Source organism: Lineus longissimus, chromosome 12 (genome assembly GCF_910592395.1).
Source record: "Lineus longissimus chromosome 12, tnLinLong1.2, whole genome shotgun sequence".
NCBI lineage: Eukaryota > Metazoa > Nemertea > Pilidiophora > Heteronemertea > Lineidae > Lineus > Lineus longissimus.
The window spans coordinates 15065638-15081032 of record NC_088319.1 but is presented as its reverse complement, the minus strand read 5'-3'; the positions used below and the strand labels follow the sequence as shown (position 1 = coordinate 15081032).

The 15395-nt window shown below is 38.8% G+C and overlaps 1 long non-coding RNA gene across 2 annotated transcripts in view; it reads right to left on the bottom strand.

Moving 5' to 3' along the window:
- The window catches only part of LOC135497291 (uncharacterized), a 64336-nt gene that overhangs the window by 16137 nt on the left and 32804 nt on the right, over positions 1–15395 (bottom strand). The window contains exon 2 of one of the 2 annotated variants that reach the window (XR_010448792.1): positions 4013–4315. This is a non-coding gene — a long non-coding RNA (uncharacterized LOC135497291). The remainder of the gene's footprint in view (positions 1–4012; positions 4316–15395) is intronic. The other variant, XR_010448793.1, reaches the window with a different exon arrangement.

Here is a 15395-nt window from a genome sequence, read left to right as displayed (position 1 = left end):
AATGGGCAAGTCATAGATCCTATGACGGAAACAACTTTTGCCTGTGCACATCATACCAGGAGACGAGTCCGCCTTTTGTGTTGGGAAATATTATACGTCTCATCTTCATTACCTATATGATGGCTAAAATGAACAAAGATACTTTGAAATGTATGAGACTCCATTTACCTGATCGATTTTAGAATGTGTCTATTTCACCATGGTTAATTCATTACATTTCATCCAGAAACCCGTTTGGTCTGCCATATTTCCGGGGAAACATGGAAAGCGAGGAAACTAACCTGAATTAAAATTTGATCAGTTCCGTGGCTTTTAGTATTGTATTAATTTCTAAATAGCACGTACACAAAGTTAAAGTTGAAAGGTATACGGGTAACTTGAATGCCCCGTGTAGAAAGTACTTTTATATGCACCCCGCAAAGACTGAAGATGAAAACAAAATAGGTTCTTGAACTGAGAAATCGCTGACAATGTACACTCGACTTACAAAGATGGTAACGTGAACATAATGGTCTTCCCATATTTACCATCAAAACGATCCGAGCAAAGACGATAACACCCACGTAAAACCAATACCGCAGTCATCTTTCTGCCTTGCGAGAAATAAAACCTCGGTTTCATGCCAGACCCCCATTTGTCATTCCAATACATAACTCCGTAATAACAAATTGGTTGTTTATACAAATGACGCGCATTTCTCTAGTCTGTTATGTTTTATTCAAGAAAATCGCGGTAAGCAAGCGTTCTCTTCTTATGGATATTTTATGTATTTTTACCGAGGAATAAAAGGAAAGAAAGAATGAGACTTGGTCGTAGTTTGAAGCCACGATTGGTGAACAGACAAAATACAGACCCATATACATGCTTCCCGAAATTGGTGGCTTGCATTGGAACTAACTTTTTCCCCCTTGTCCGTCATTAAAGGCATTCAAGTGTGTTGGTCAAACATGACTATCGCCTTTGTCCCTCCACCACAAGGCCTAGTTTCCCCTTATGACATCACTATTTCGGACACACAGCGCCCCATTTCCGGAAAGGTGTATAGCGAGCTTATTCGTCAATGGGTTAAAGACCCCTTTGGCCTCCATCAGTTTGCAGGGACAAAATCGGATAAACCAACCCCTAGTGTGCTACCTTTAGTGCCCAGAATGTAGACTCACTTCTCCAATTTAGTTCGGTGCGGGAGAGAAAGAGTTATTTGCATCGATCAGGCATTTTATTAGGAAAAGCAAGAGCAGTATGAAAATCATTGGTTGAAACCAAAAATGATTGATAGCTAGTCAACAGCCACATCACAACCAAAAATCGATAAGACTCTTGTAATTGGCGACTCAAATACTCATTAGTAGCTTAACTTAGAATATGATAATCTTGTCAATATGTTTTTATAGAAAGGCAGTGATGACAAAAATGATAAACGCCTGAAAATATTAGCAAAAACTGCGAGAGCACTATTAATTGTCCTCGATTAAATCTTAAGAAGTGCCTTTGCAGTACAGTGTGAACCAAACACGTCGCTGTAAATGAATGTTCTGTCTGATGGCCAGATAACTTAATCACTTGGTCATGTTGGTCGTGTGGCGGGTGTGCACGGCGGTGTCTTTGTACGCTACATTTAAGCCGACATCGTATTTTATGATATGAAGCCACCCACCATACACACGCTAACACTCCCTTGGAGAGATTCAGCGTGATACAAGGGCATTGACTGGTCGACGAACAGTCATATGTCGTGCAAAAAGTTGGTTTATATGATAAAGTTGTGTTTGCAAACAGCACATGCTTATGCTGACGATGCGACACCGGTCGGTTCGATGTGTGCTCTATGCACAGTGTCTCAAGTACATGCATCTAATGTAAATACGCATTTTAGCTAAGAAAGAAAGATCCGAAAGAAATCGTTCCTTTGAAGGGACAACTTGGGCATTTTAATATCAACTCACTGAGACCACATGACATTACATTGAAGGGCGTATCCCCAAGTATTATGTATAACAATACGAATCACACAATGTGTTGCCATTAAGCAAAGCTAGAGAGAGTTACATACAAAAGCGACAACCTATTCAGTATAAGCCTCGCGTCATGGTTGAGTTAATCTCCGAGTCACACCCAACCACGCAGTACTGCCTGCCTAACGTGGTCTATACATCGCCAGGGTAGCTTTCCCCATCACTGATCACTATAAGATGAAATAAGCAGATCCCATTGCTCACCAAATCACCCGGCTCAATTACAAATATATACATGTACAATATCTACATTGGTAATCATGCACAGGTTTGTGAACTGATTACTGATTAGATCTCATGACCGAGGAGTGGCGTATCAACGCACGACTAGCCAAGATGGAGTGTCTTGGACTTATCAGTTTCACCAGTCATCTTAATGAGATATTTTTACCGCTTGGCCGCACATCAACACCTCTCGTTTTCGAAGGAATATGTTTTCAGTTGTTTTTTTCATGAATGACTTCATGACAGGTTGTTAGTATTCATTAGGGCTGTGACAGAATCAGAATGGCGCGTCGCGTTGACATACTGGTGCAATGCGTGGGCAATGTTTTTTCCGCGCAGCTCGACAAAAATCAACCAAACAAATCGCCAACACAACGTGACAGCCTGTCGCCGCCTTAATAGAGCAATTTTCTGTGAGTTTGCATTCCAACAGAATATTGACAACTCAGAGCTAAATATTTGATTTTTGTAGATAGTAAACATGTGACACTATATTGTCAATATGTAATCTTTCGATTTGCCCTGGAGATTAGTAATTTTCACTTCGGTATACATTACACATACATAAGCTTTCCCAGAGCTTATCTGCGCCCATCTTCCCTCTTGGCTGCTCATGCGGCGTTTGTCATTCCGCGGCCGGATTTAATCAACAGGACCCATTACTGGTCCATTGCCTTCTTATGAATTGTGTTATTACATACATGTGGCTATGATACAGTTGCTAATCAGAAGTGACCGGCAACACACCATGCATGGAGCGATCCTAACTGGTGTGATTAGGTTTATACTGTATGCTAAGGCGGAGACAGACTAGTGCGTCGCGGCAGTGTCTTGTATTGTTCGGCGCCAGTGCGTAATAATGCAACGCGGCGAATATTTAACAAAACAAACCCACGCGACAGTCTGTCACTACCATTTGGATAGGTTGCCACTGAATGGGATTTTGTTTTAATCGCGCAGCGCATGCGACATCGCAAAGGCGCTTAATGACGTTTGTCAACAACCCTTGCCAACACTTATTTGCTAAGTGGCAAATCTTTCCCGTCTAGATCAATGGTTACAACAGCATTGGAAATTGTGTAATGCATTTAATGCATCAGATACGGTGATAAAGCTTGCAATTGTTTGCAAAGTAATCCATTTAAAACCGATGTTACTACCATGAGAAAAAGCAGTGACATTTATTTCACAGTAAATCTGCGCGAAGCCAGCGTAAATTTCCTCTTAATTCACCACAGCGCGAAGGCATGCGTCGCTATTTCAATAAGCCAACCCATATATTATTCACTGCGTGAACTATGGTCTGAACTTTCAATGGACGGTTATCATTGTCATGGGAAATGTACGGCACATTAAAGATGCAGCCATAAATCTTGGCCGTCTTGAACAAAAAGGAATATATAGTTTAATCAAGTAATTTGACCAGTTGACCTTTGCATGTGTTTTCCCGATTAGGCAATAGATACGGTCGTTAATATGTGCAGAGAAACACTGCGATGTTTTGGTATCAACACGTTTAACACAGTAGACTCATTCGACATGGAAATTGACTTTCAAATGTATCATTAGTCGGTTTTGACAAAAAGAAACTATGAGTTAAATGGCTAAATGACAAAGGCTTCGACAGTCTATGAATATATTCTGTTTAATATCGTCCATTATGAGCTCGACCTAAAAACCATCAACAAATAGCGATATTATTCAATCTTCCTTGTTTTTGTAACGCAATAACAGTGACGCAAAAAAACAGATGAGAAAGAAAAACGTCAATTCACCTTTTTTGGACTTACTGTGCTATTTTACGATCCCAACACGGAATTCCTTAAAAGTACGAGAATCGAATCCTTCAATGTGCAACACCTGGGCAAATATTTTCTGATAGGGGACACTTCTATTAACTGGAGTGTGTAGATCCTTGGTTTTATCGCCTCAGTCGACAACTCGAGTAGTAGAAGACGTCTGAAAGTTTAATTCAAGTCTCAGACTCTCTGATACGCCTTAATACGAATCACCATATTTTCTCTATCCGCCAGAAAGTCCCTTGTGGATCAGAACTGTCTGTTGTCGAAATACCCTTCCTGAAAAAGAGAAAAACGTCGAGATGAGCTATTTGCAATACGAAACACTGATCGTGTGCCTGTGGCTAATCCGTCGGGACAACAGTGTCTGAGAGACTCATCCTTAACCAGCTTTACCAATAGTGCTATGCTGAGGGCATAAAGTCATCTGTGGTGTTCAAATCTAACGTGGTGTCGCCTCTCAGGCTGAATTTGAGGAGTCTTTCTGTGAAATAGTCCGTATGACCTAGATTCTCTATACCTTGGTGGACAAGAAGCCGTTGGTTGAAATCGTCATTATTACAAGAATCCTTCTCTATTTGAATGGTTTCTATTGACAAAAGACTATATGCAAATTAGTAAAGAAAAGGAATTGCACTCATGGTAAATTATACGACGTAGAATTGGAACTAATGCGGTGTATACACAAAACTCTGTTCGGAAATTTTATTTTCCATAGCGAAGCATATACCGGTACTTACACACACTATTTACTCTGACCTTTCCCAACCTTTTCCGAATGATAATAACAAAAAGGGGAATAATCAGAAATAGATGGAAAAAATGTAGGAAAATATAAAAGAATCCCGGATACTAATCAGAAAAACGGTGGCTCATCAAACAATGCGAAAAAAGTAAGAACGCACTAAAGAATGACCAAGAAGATTTTCATCAACGATGGTCACAGATGTTGGAGCTCCCATGAATATTGGATCTGGCTATGAATATGCAAGAAGAAAATCAGCATAGTAACATTTGGCCCTTCCAAAGATACCTGAGGCTCTTATTTTGCAGCTGTCCTCGTTCTTATCCGACTTCCTAATGGTGTATTGATCAGAGAGGTCAATGATATCTGGTGAACTTATATCAACTATTACTGTTCCATCCAACACTCGAGTAATGGACAGTGTGTTTTAATATGAATTAAAGTCGTTATTTGGCAATTGTTTGGTATTTAACAATGATCCTTAAAGATTCTATACAAAGTTCCTTGAAGTATTGATACTTTACATGTTATAATCTCGACTATGAAAAGTACTTGTCCTTTCGAGATACATGTGCTCGCCTTGACTAAGCGTGAGTTTCCTTCCTAATCATAATTATATATATCTAAAAGAAGAACACTCTTCCGTCAATTTCTTTCAAAAAGTATCTTACAATGCATGTTACTAGGAGGGTACTAAGAAACAAGAACCTATTTTCTCACTTGATATCTTTCATAGAGATGATGGACTAAGCAGTACGACAATAACCATAATAAAATACTAACATACAGTCCACCTATTTCTAAAGAAATGATGAGCTTGTCAATCATTTCGATGAAAGACAATTTTAAATGTTTTTCCTCGATTGTGATTGCCAAACTTGGTGAAGGTTTTTCGATACACCATATTCACACACCACGCTAATCCATTATCAATATCGCTTATCATTATAACCTATTTGTGCGATAGTATAAAAAGGAGACTATTAGTATCTAATGGATTGGTGATAATTGACAGGAAAGATCTTCGTGATAAAACACGCTCAGACGGTTCCCGGATATGACTTTCCCAGCGGCAACAATCCCGCCACCATTAAAGACACTCCTGGCGTTACCAACACCGCGATAGCGATTGTTTGACATGGTAGAACTGTCGGAGAAATTGCTTGAACTCATAAACGGGTTGCTGAGGTCACGTAGGTTTTAAGTACACGTAACTCTGAAGACTGGTGTGAATTAAGCTTATGATTGTTAAAAAAATATGTTCTACGTTCTCTCTTGTCCATGGTTTAACTGGGTCTTTTTGTAATGTGATGTGACTTCATTTAGCAATTATTCTTCTTATCAGGAGGAAGTCGTCCGTCTTTGATCTTAGCTGCTGCGCTGATTCGCCGGCTCATCCTTCAAGGTGTAATTTTTTGCCTGAATTTCCTCTTTGAATTTTTCTATAGCTCTCTTGCCTTTTTCAAATCACTTTTCGAACTTTGAAGGTGGATCGTCTTATCAAAGAACGGCAGCCAAGAACAAAGGTCGTGTTTTAGACTAATCCATATTTTTAATAAGGCAGTTTATTCACCTATATTGTTTTTAGATGACTTTGAAAATGGGCTCATCTAACCATTCCGTCGGGATCATCTTCAAGGGCTCATGAAGCCTGTCATCCGCATTTTTCAAGACGGACTAGAAGTGTCAACCTTAATGGGGAGATTACTGGCAGATGACAAGGTAACGCACAAAATCTGACTGCCGCTGGCTTGTTAAGCGCAAAGGTGATAAGAAAAAAATCCTTCGCTATTAATAAGCATTTTTCTTAAAATGGGGAAACTAAAACCGAACAAGGTCACATTTCCTATGCATGATCATCGCTGGTTCTCTTCAAAATGGTGCGTAAAAAGAACGGCCAACGCAGAAAGAAATACTTAAAGACATTGATAAGACGTGACTGTTGCGCTACGGACTTCAGGCAAACTGGATCCGAAAACGATTTTTTGACAACTATTGATAGAGGTTGAATTTAATGACACAACTTAGGGATAAACAATGTACGTTTTCTTATCCTAAAATCATGTTTAAAACATATCAGTAACCAAAACAGGACTCAAACGGGATATGAACAGTTTGTTAATGTACTTGGATATCCCCCGAGAAATTGGTGGACGTCCGTTTGATTTATATTAAAATTGATTTGTTCTCAAGATCTCTGTTTTCAACGTTTCCGTAATTCACCGTCTTATTTTGCTGTGATTGAATCTCTCAGGGAGAAATGCCCCGAATGTTAGATTACGGTTCAAGCTCATGCAGATTGGAGCTGTCAAATTTGGAGACAGAGCCGATGAATAAATATGTATTTCGGAACTTTGAAGGTCACTGGTCACGTGACGTGCATATTGTCATGTATTTGAAATTTGAAATTGAAATAGATGACGCTTCATTGACTCATGCCAATTTGAAAAATGCTCAAAGTGATCTGAAACTCGACTCATTTGTTTTAGAATACAGAATTTCACATACGCAACCTTTGCAAAATAAGACACCTTGAAACGGAAATATGCTTTTAGGAAGAGTGCCACTCGCCGGTGTCCACCGTATGTGAACTTCATGAACGCAGAGTCATCCGCCAGTTTATCCGAGCCCAGCTCTGTTATGCATCACGTCAATCCGGCGGTAATTACAGAGGCTAAAGCTATTATCCAGGTAAAAAACGATTCCGAGGTCTCGGCGTGATAGCCGTGGACAAACATGACATCGGAAGGAAGTAATGAGGGTGTCAGGTTATTCAAACAGTGGTGACATCTTGTCATATTGAAGTTTGGGTCACCGTTCTGCAATGAGTATTACCATATGGGCGCCTTATGTGCTTTTCACCAACAAATACTGATGCCGGAATATTATAAAATGAATCATGCAAAATTGCCATATTCTCGGACAATCGGGTAAGTAAATCTCCAGGGGAATGTATTCAATTTTACACCAGTCATCAGGACCAACTGACCCCTGTTGAATCAAGAAATGACAAGTGGACAAACTGATTATTATCCACTCGTCACAGCTCTTCCTATCGCATTCATTTCACCCATCAAGCAGACCAGTGTCATCAACAAGTCACCTCCATTTCATTAATTTCGTTCTTACACCATTCATTGATACGGCGAAGTGAACGGACTCTCTAACCGAGTACACTCGCGTCCTGGCAAATTGATTTAATTTGACTTTATCACCCGTGGAGTGATCATTAGTGAGATACCCTTTAATTCATTCAGAGTCAAAAGCAATTTTGAAATCACCCCGTGTTCGTGTCCCTAGAGTGAAGGTCGAACGTAATGGAGTTCTTTGATTCGAACTTGATCAACACTTTATGATAGTCTCCCTGTTTGCTAGTAGTCCCAAAGGTTTAATTTCCCGCGATTCTGACCTTTTTCTGCTTTGAGTTAGATTGATAACATCAGAGGATTGTTTTTGCTTTTTGAGTTTTCAACGAAGTTGAAATGTGAAAAGTAACCTTTCTTTGTTATAATGTTTTGATGATAAATGAGTTCTGTACAAGCATCTGTTAAGGTGAATTAAAGTGCTGTTGCAAGAACACATTGATTGGATATCACATTGGGTCATCAGTTCCGATACTGAGAACTATAAGATATATTCGATTGGGTATGGCTAAAGGAATTCGTATGACAATACCATTGTATGAAGTACATGTATTTTGTTTATAGAAACTTGACGTCCAAGCGGGGGCGAAAATGTATGAGATGTACAATAACATAAGCATTGATTGGACTTTCGGCACCAATGGTCAACCCTTAAGTAAAAATTGTTCTGATTACAAGACAGAGTAGTTGAGGTCTGGGCAGTGAGGGCAATGTTTATCTGTCTTCTTCATCTATTCTTCTTGGGTAAAAAAAAACAGAAACTATTTTCAAGCAAATAGAACAGTGCTGGTTGCGTGGCCACACGAATCAACATTTCCGATATCAATATTTTTCTTTCTGTTGTCACTCCAAAGAAAAAAGGAGCGGGGAATAGTCTTATCCTTTCTCATTATTGGCTTCTTTGTGAGTATTGACTGGATGTCAAAGAGTAAAGCACTGCGCAGTGGTTCCGGGAAAAATCTGGGAATTTTGCATGCGGGACTAATCACCGAAGATGATCATTGATTCACACTTTCAGTCAGCTGTTTGTCCGAAAACTGTCCGTTTCTATGCCTGATCATGCATACATTGATTGAACTGAAGGAACCCAAAAGAGCTAATGCCATCACGACAGCCCTTTACTTTCCCTGGCTCTCGACACTAGACTCAGAAACCCATACAATCCAACGTAGCATAAGGTACCGCCTCGAGCGATAGACATTCAGCCAGGCACAACACAGGAAGGCAACTCTGACATTTGCTTCTCGCTAATTTTAAGTCCGCATGATTTGCCAAATTATTTGGTCACAACTTCCGTGGCCTGTTTGTTCCTACTCCTCTAATATGTCTGAGGCAAGATGATATGGGTGCTTTGGCCTAGACAGGAAGCAATTCCAAATGCCTACAGGGGTGTTTGAACGGTAACAAAGACGCATTCTGCATGAGTCACTTCTGTGGCTTTCCCTTAAACTTCTTACCTGCTTCAAATCAAATCAACGGCTGCAGGCGCAGCTTGGCTAATAAGACTAATCCGTTAACACGAATGCCAGGACAATCTTCTTTTTGCCCGTCATCTTGTTCTTCATTTTTTCGTCTTTGTTGTCTCATTCTTCTTCTTCATGGCAAGAACATCGCTGATGAAATTTCGCAATTTGACTACTCTTGGCGCGGTGTACAATACCACTCTCATTGATTGTATAGTCGTTATCAGTTGTTTTCAATATGTTTCGTTATATCGAGAATCATCTTTAGTTATCTCTATGTTATATCTATGATTTCATGAAGCCTTACATCATGCTGGTAATCGGTATTGTATCATAAAACCTTACATTTTATGTACAGCATCCTACAATCGAATGCATTAAAAAAGATACATGTACATGTATACGTTATTCCTCGCTCGATCACATGTCCTAGAGGCATTGCAAATGCAATACATTGTTCAATATGCCTTAGGAAAACAAGTGTTTCTTAATAATTAGTCCCTTGAAAGAAGCGTTTCCAATCAAAGTAATGAGACGGAAAATCGTGTTGCTCTGAGAAAAATCATACATCTGTCTTCTTAAAGACCAAATTCCTTAAGCTAATATAACAACATCTTCTACGTCTGACCATAGATCAAAGCTATTTTTCCCGTCGCAGAAATACAGGTTGAAAGTTGAGAATATGATATCTGGGTTTGTTGCCGTTCGATATTCATATTTCTGAATGTTTTATCAAAGTGGTTTTTGCTCTCGGTACCCGCAAGTGACTTTTTCTTACCTTGCCTCATACTTTGAAGTTCCCACTGCTAATTGGCTTGGTCTACGAATACACAAGAGTACCGACATGAGTCGAATGCAACAAATATTTATGGGTTTACCCTAGGGAATATGCCATCGACAAACAGTGTCTGCCTTTGGAAGATTTTTTAGTTAGAGTCAGTTACTTTATATCATATCAAAGTCATGTCGAGAAATTTGTTTTAATTGGGTTAACCCTTTGAAGTTGTTTAGCAACAGTGATCCATTAAGTAATTCATTAATAAGTGATCTGCCTAATGCCTATCGAGAATCACTTCGAATAAGTTATCTCTCTCAACTACAAAAGATCCTGAGCCATTTTCTTAGTGGGCGGTTCATTATAGGCCGTCTGAATACCATGGACGAGATCGATGGAAGGCTTTTTTCACTTTTCTTCAAAATAACCAAGATAACATCCATGTTTTCGTCCATCATGTGAACGAATTTGGAAGAACCACGTAGATGGCAAAAGTGTGTATCTTGTTGTCTATAATGTCTATTTTTTCTTCAAATTACGCCCATGTCCATTTTTGTGAATGCAAATGGTTGGAAGCCTGTTGATTCAGTGTGATAATCCATAGAGGTTCAGTTTCGTGTCAGTGTAATCAAATGAATCAGGCGATTAAGAGAGTGAATTCATTTGTAATGGAGAAAGCTTTTAAGGTGTATTTCGTTTTGTTAATTGAATGAAGTTGCCTCCGGGAAGAGAATTTTTCCGCGGTGGGACCGCGAATAATTGGCAAGAAAATGAGATAGACGTACGATAACGTAACACAAAAAGTGATGGCCTGTAGTGCTTATTTCTTTTTATGAATGTACACAGCGGTTTGAGGAAACTGTGTTTGCCAGTGGGTTCACAGAATTCATCCATACTATCATGTTTGCCTAAATTGGGGGTAAATTAGTTTGACTACTTCTTACATCGAACAACACCATGCCGTAAATGACAACTATGTGCATTGGATAGATATCCTCCAGCATCTTAGTTGAATTTGTTCAACAATAAAACTAGATATCGAAAGGTATCTGCCAAAAATGAATTAACTGTCAATTGCACGTTCTGTTTGATACCTAATACTCTACGCGTGTTGAAATGAATTGCTTCCGGTTGCTGAGGCTGATTACAAGATTTACTGACGCGTTGGATGAAGCGAGATGATGAAGCCTTTTGCATATTCTGCGACGAAATGGTTTTTCAACCATACATGTAATCACGATGTCGTGTCATTTCTCGTTCTGAGAAGGAATTCCATGATTCTGCACCTAATTGCGAAGCATTCAAAATACAATTTAATCTACCAACATTATTCAAGACTAGAGGGCTTTTACTGACACGCTGTACGTATGGAAGGAACTTTGGCCACTATGTGCAGCTAGTGGTCAATAAGTTCAACTGGTGAAGTTGACCTGGCATTGAAAGATCAAGCAGGTAAAAAACGACAATTTAAATTAGATTCTGAACAATCAAATATGGCAATATACAATAAGTATTCACCTCAGCTGATGTTGTTCCTCGATTTACTGGCTTTTTACAATGCGATAACGAGACCAGCATATTTTCTTCTTCTTGGCCAAGAAGCATCCCGAGATGCTACAAGTGCACCAGAGGTGATCACCAAATGAATGTAAATGAAGTGTTTCGATTTTCTTTTTCGATTAATGCTTGCTCTAGGCCTACAGTTGAATACCAAAGCCGCATAAGACTAGGGAGGGGAAGCTGCTATGAGGATACGGCTGATTGTAGTTGCACTGCACTAGTTTGTCATAGCACGACAAGAACGAGACAAAAGCAACTGAGAGCACATGTTTATCGCCAGTAACACGTCATTTTGTCACTTACCATGCAGTATAATGAATTCAGACCTATCCCAATATGCGGTCTATTGTCTTTAAACAAAGCATGTTCGCACAAAGGACTTAATTCCCATTGTTTTACAGTCTTATTCGAATCATGATGACATCGACCCCCACGAAACAGCCTACAGGGTGTTAGATACTGGCCTTAACTACCAATGGCAAAGAAACGCAATGTAACACTTACATTCAACTGTGCACAAAGCAATTCATTCGTACACTTTTGCAACCAGGTGTGCGTTACTTCGATCCGAATGACATTTCCATGTTTCAACAAGGAAATGCATTTGCTAGTGACGGAACTAATGGATTTTTCTGTGATGGCCAATTTCCTTATTGCAGATGAATGATAAAATTTCTACGAATGCCATAACTAGAATAGATCACTGATAACAAAGATATCGGCATAATGTTTGCTTTTCTTTATAATTTAGTTTTATTGCCAGAGGGACAACGACATTTTTCAATTGCTTATGTCAATGTTATCGTTTACCATTTTAATATTGGTTTTTCGAGAAAGATGTTGGCTGCGACAGCTGTAAATTATTAGTGTTATTTTAACAAACTGGGTTCAGCGCAGTTCACCTCAAAACTAACCGGGGCAGTATAATGCAGGCGGATATTGTTCAAAATACAGACTAGGTTCACTAAGCAATCGCCCTGCTCTCATCAGACACGTATTTGTCAAGGGTTTGTCATTTAAACAGATAGCAAATGTTTTTAATTGACAATTTCATCCTTTCCATCCTTCCATCACCAGTCTTTGCATGCCCTTGCTTTAAGATTCGGACACTATGCGCCATTTCCTCTGTAGTTGATACCCTAAAAACAATTAGTAGTCCTCCACCGATCAGCAAAACATAAAGCTCCTGTCTCAGCAAATTGTTTGCCACTTCAATGAATGTTACGAATGCAACATAAAGCAACAGGATGAAATATTAATGTGAGCAGAGAGTGCTGAGAATGACCAGATCAACATTTACGAGGAGGGCGGTCCGATGGTTCGCCACTTTAACCGACATCAGAATGATTAGTTCTCCCAGTTGAAACATTTTATCTGCTTAGGTGTAGTGTACACGAAGTAAGAATGAGTCTGGTCTGGGTTAATTTTAGGTTTGGTCTGTTCAGAATAACTTTAGCATCATCATCAGCGAGGATTAGTTCAGCCAATCTTTGAGGAATCGATGTATCATTCATGACACATTCAGACCGAGGATAAAGAATTTTACTTAGTGCAAACTTCTTAAATGTTATAGTTTTCTGAGGTGTTGCAAAAACTGCCATGTATGTACAAATGTTGTAAAAACTGCCAGGTTTGTACAAATGTTGTAAAAAATCCGCCATATTCAAAGCATTCGATGTGAGTTTTTTTTAATATCATCTCCCACTCGATCCACGTACAAACTTGGTTTTGCTTCAAGACTTGAATAACTAGATTATTAACTAAGTCAATGGCGTGTAGAACTGAATGAAAAACGATTACGTGACTGAAACTCTGTTTTGGGTAATTTTTAAGTTATCGTATTTTTTCGGAATCCGTCGGAAATATTTATTGAAAATTCTCGAAAATATCGTGTCATCGTGTATTATCGTAATTTCAATGAAATATGATTAGTTAATGCTTTTTGAAAAATTATTCGGAAAGGGGAATAGATTACTTGTAATGATGTCGAAACAAGTCAGATACATGTAGAATGTAACAAATTAAATATTTTTTGTGAAAACATTTGAGTTGAATAAACTTGTTGCTTGATTGCTATCCATTGCCATTATGACATCGTGGCCTTTCAGTGTCGAGTGACGTGGGAATTTCCCTAATCTTTCTTCATGAGACTCAGCCACGAGTGATACTTCTTATTCATCCCTTTCCTCAGCACCAGCTCGAAGACTTCCTGTAGAGCCCGAATCCTCTTTCACCGGACGGTGTATTTTTAACATTTAAACCAGACAACAATGAAGAATACACAAGTATGCACAATAAATCCTTTTCATTCCATTTCTGGTAACTGGAACAGAAACGTTTGAATAAAAATCGTCGATGAAAATTCTTCCTTTCTTTCTTTATTTTTCAAGAAACACGGAAAGTATCGACATTTCGATATGGCTTCTAAAATATCAGAGTTGGCGATCTAGTTTATGCCGGATATACACTGACGGATGTTCCTCGAAAGAGCCCGAGATAATGCCATGTAACTCTATTGACTAAGAATCTAGTCGCTGCGTGTACCACAGATTATGGAGAGTTGAGCAGCGAATGGCAATCTTTCGACCTTTTTGTAGAAGAATACCATTTAAATAAAAGTCATTATGATGTCCCACCTGGTCCCACCTGCCCTTACATGGTAGGTAAATCAATTGACGTAAGAAATCGCAAAATATCATTCGCTTGTGCGCTTGATGGGATTAGCATCAACCGCAAAAATGCAACTTTTGCTTTGGAAAAAAAATGATGCTTATTTATAGAAATGGGTATTACAAATACATGGAGATAAAGAATTCTTATTGAATATACTTTGTCACATTTATCATTATTGCTCTTGATGACCCTTGATGTTTCATTGTTCGATGTTTCGATAAAACGCCGTCACAAACGCGTAGGAGTATGGCTGATCTTGTGTCCTTATCGCATTAACTGGACTAAAAACCAAAGTTCATTGGAAAGTATAAATCAAATATAGTTGTATGTTAACGACATGCACAGACATGAGTCATATATTTTTTCCAAAACTCAGTGAGACAGATAAGATGGCGACATTTAACAAAACGGACTTTTTAGTTCTGGCATGAAGGGTTAAATCTATATAATAAATCATTGAAATGTTATTAATCCACTGATAAGGAATCTTCTTTTTTTAAACAAATATCAACATTCTAAGCTGAGAATAGAACTTGACAATGGTTGGCTTCTAAACGAAGGGTAATGTCAATCTCTGTCCTAATAAATAATTCAGTTCAATTTATTGACATTGAAAAAGGGCGCGATGTTTTTCAATAGTATGCGTCAATTCCAATTCACCATATTCTCGGTCATGTTGATAAAAGCTGACATTTTAGTAGGTTTTCTTTCTGGGGAAACAGTTTCCAATGAATTAGGTTCATCCCAGTGCAGAGAACACTGCATAAAGCCATATCGAATTCTTGGCATACATCAGATAAACAAATGTTGAGGGATTCAATAGAATTAAATTTGATCTCGGGAACAAAATTTAAAAATTAAACAAACGTCAGCTATGACAGGACAGCGTCCTAACAAAGAGGCAGAGAAGCAGATGGAAACCAACTTTAATCTATTAACATCAAACAAGTTTCCTCTAATCCATAAGATTGAAGACATTTTAAGACAACTTGGTGACGCC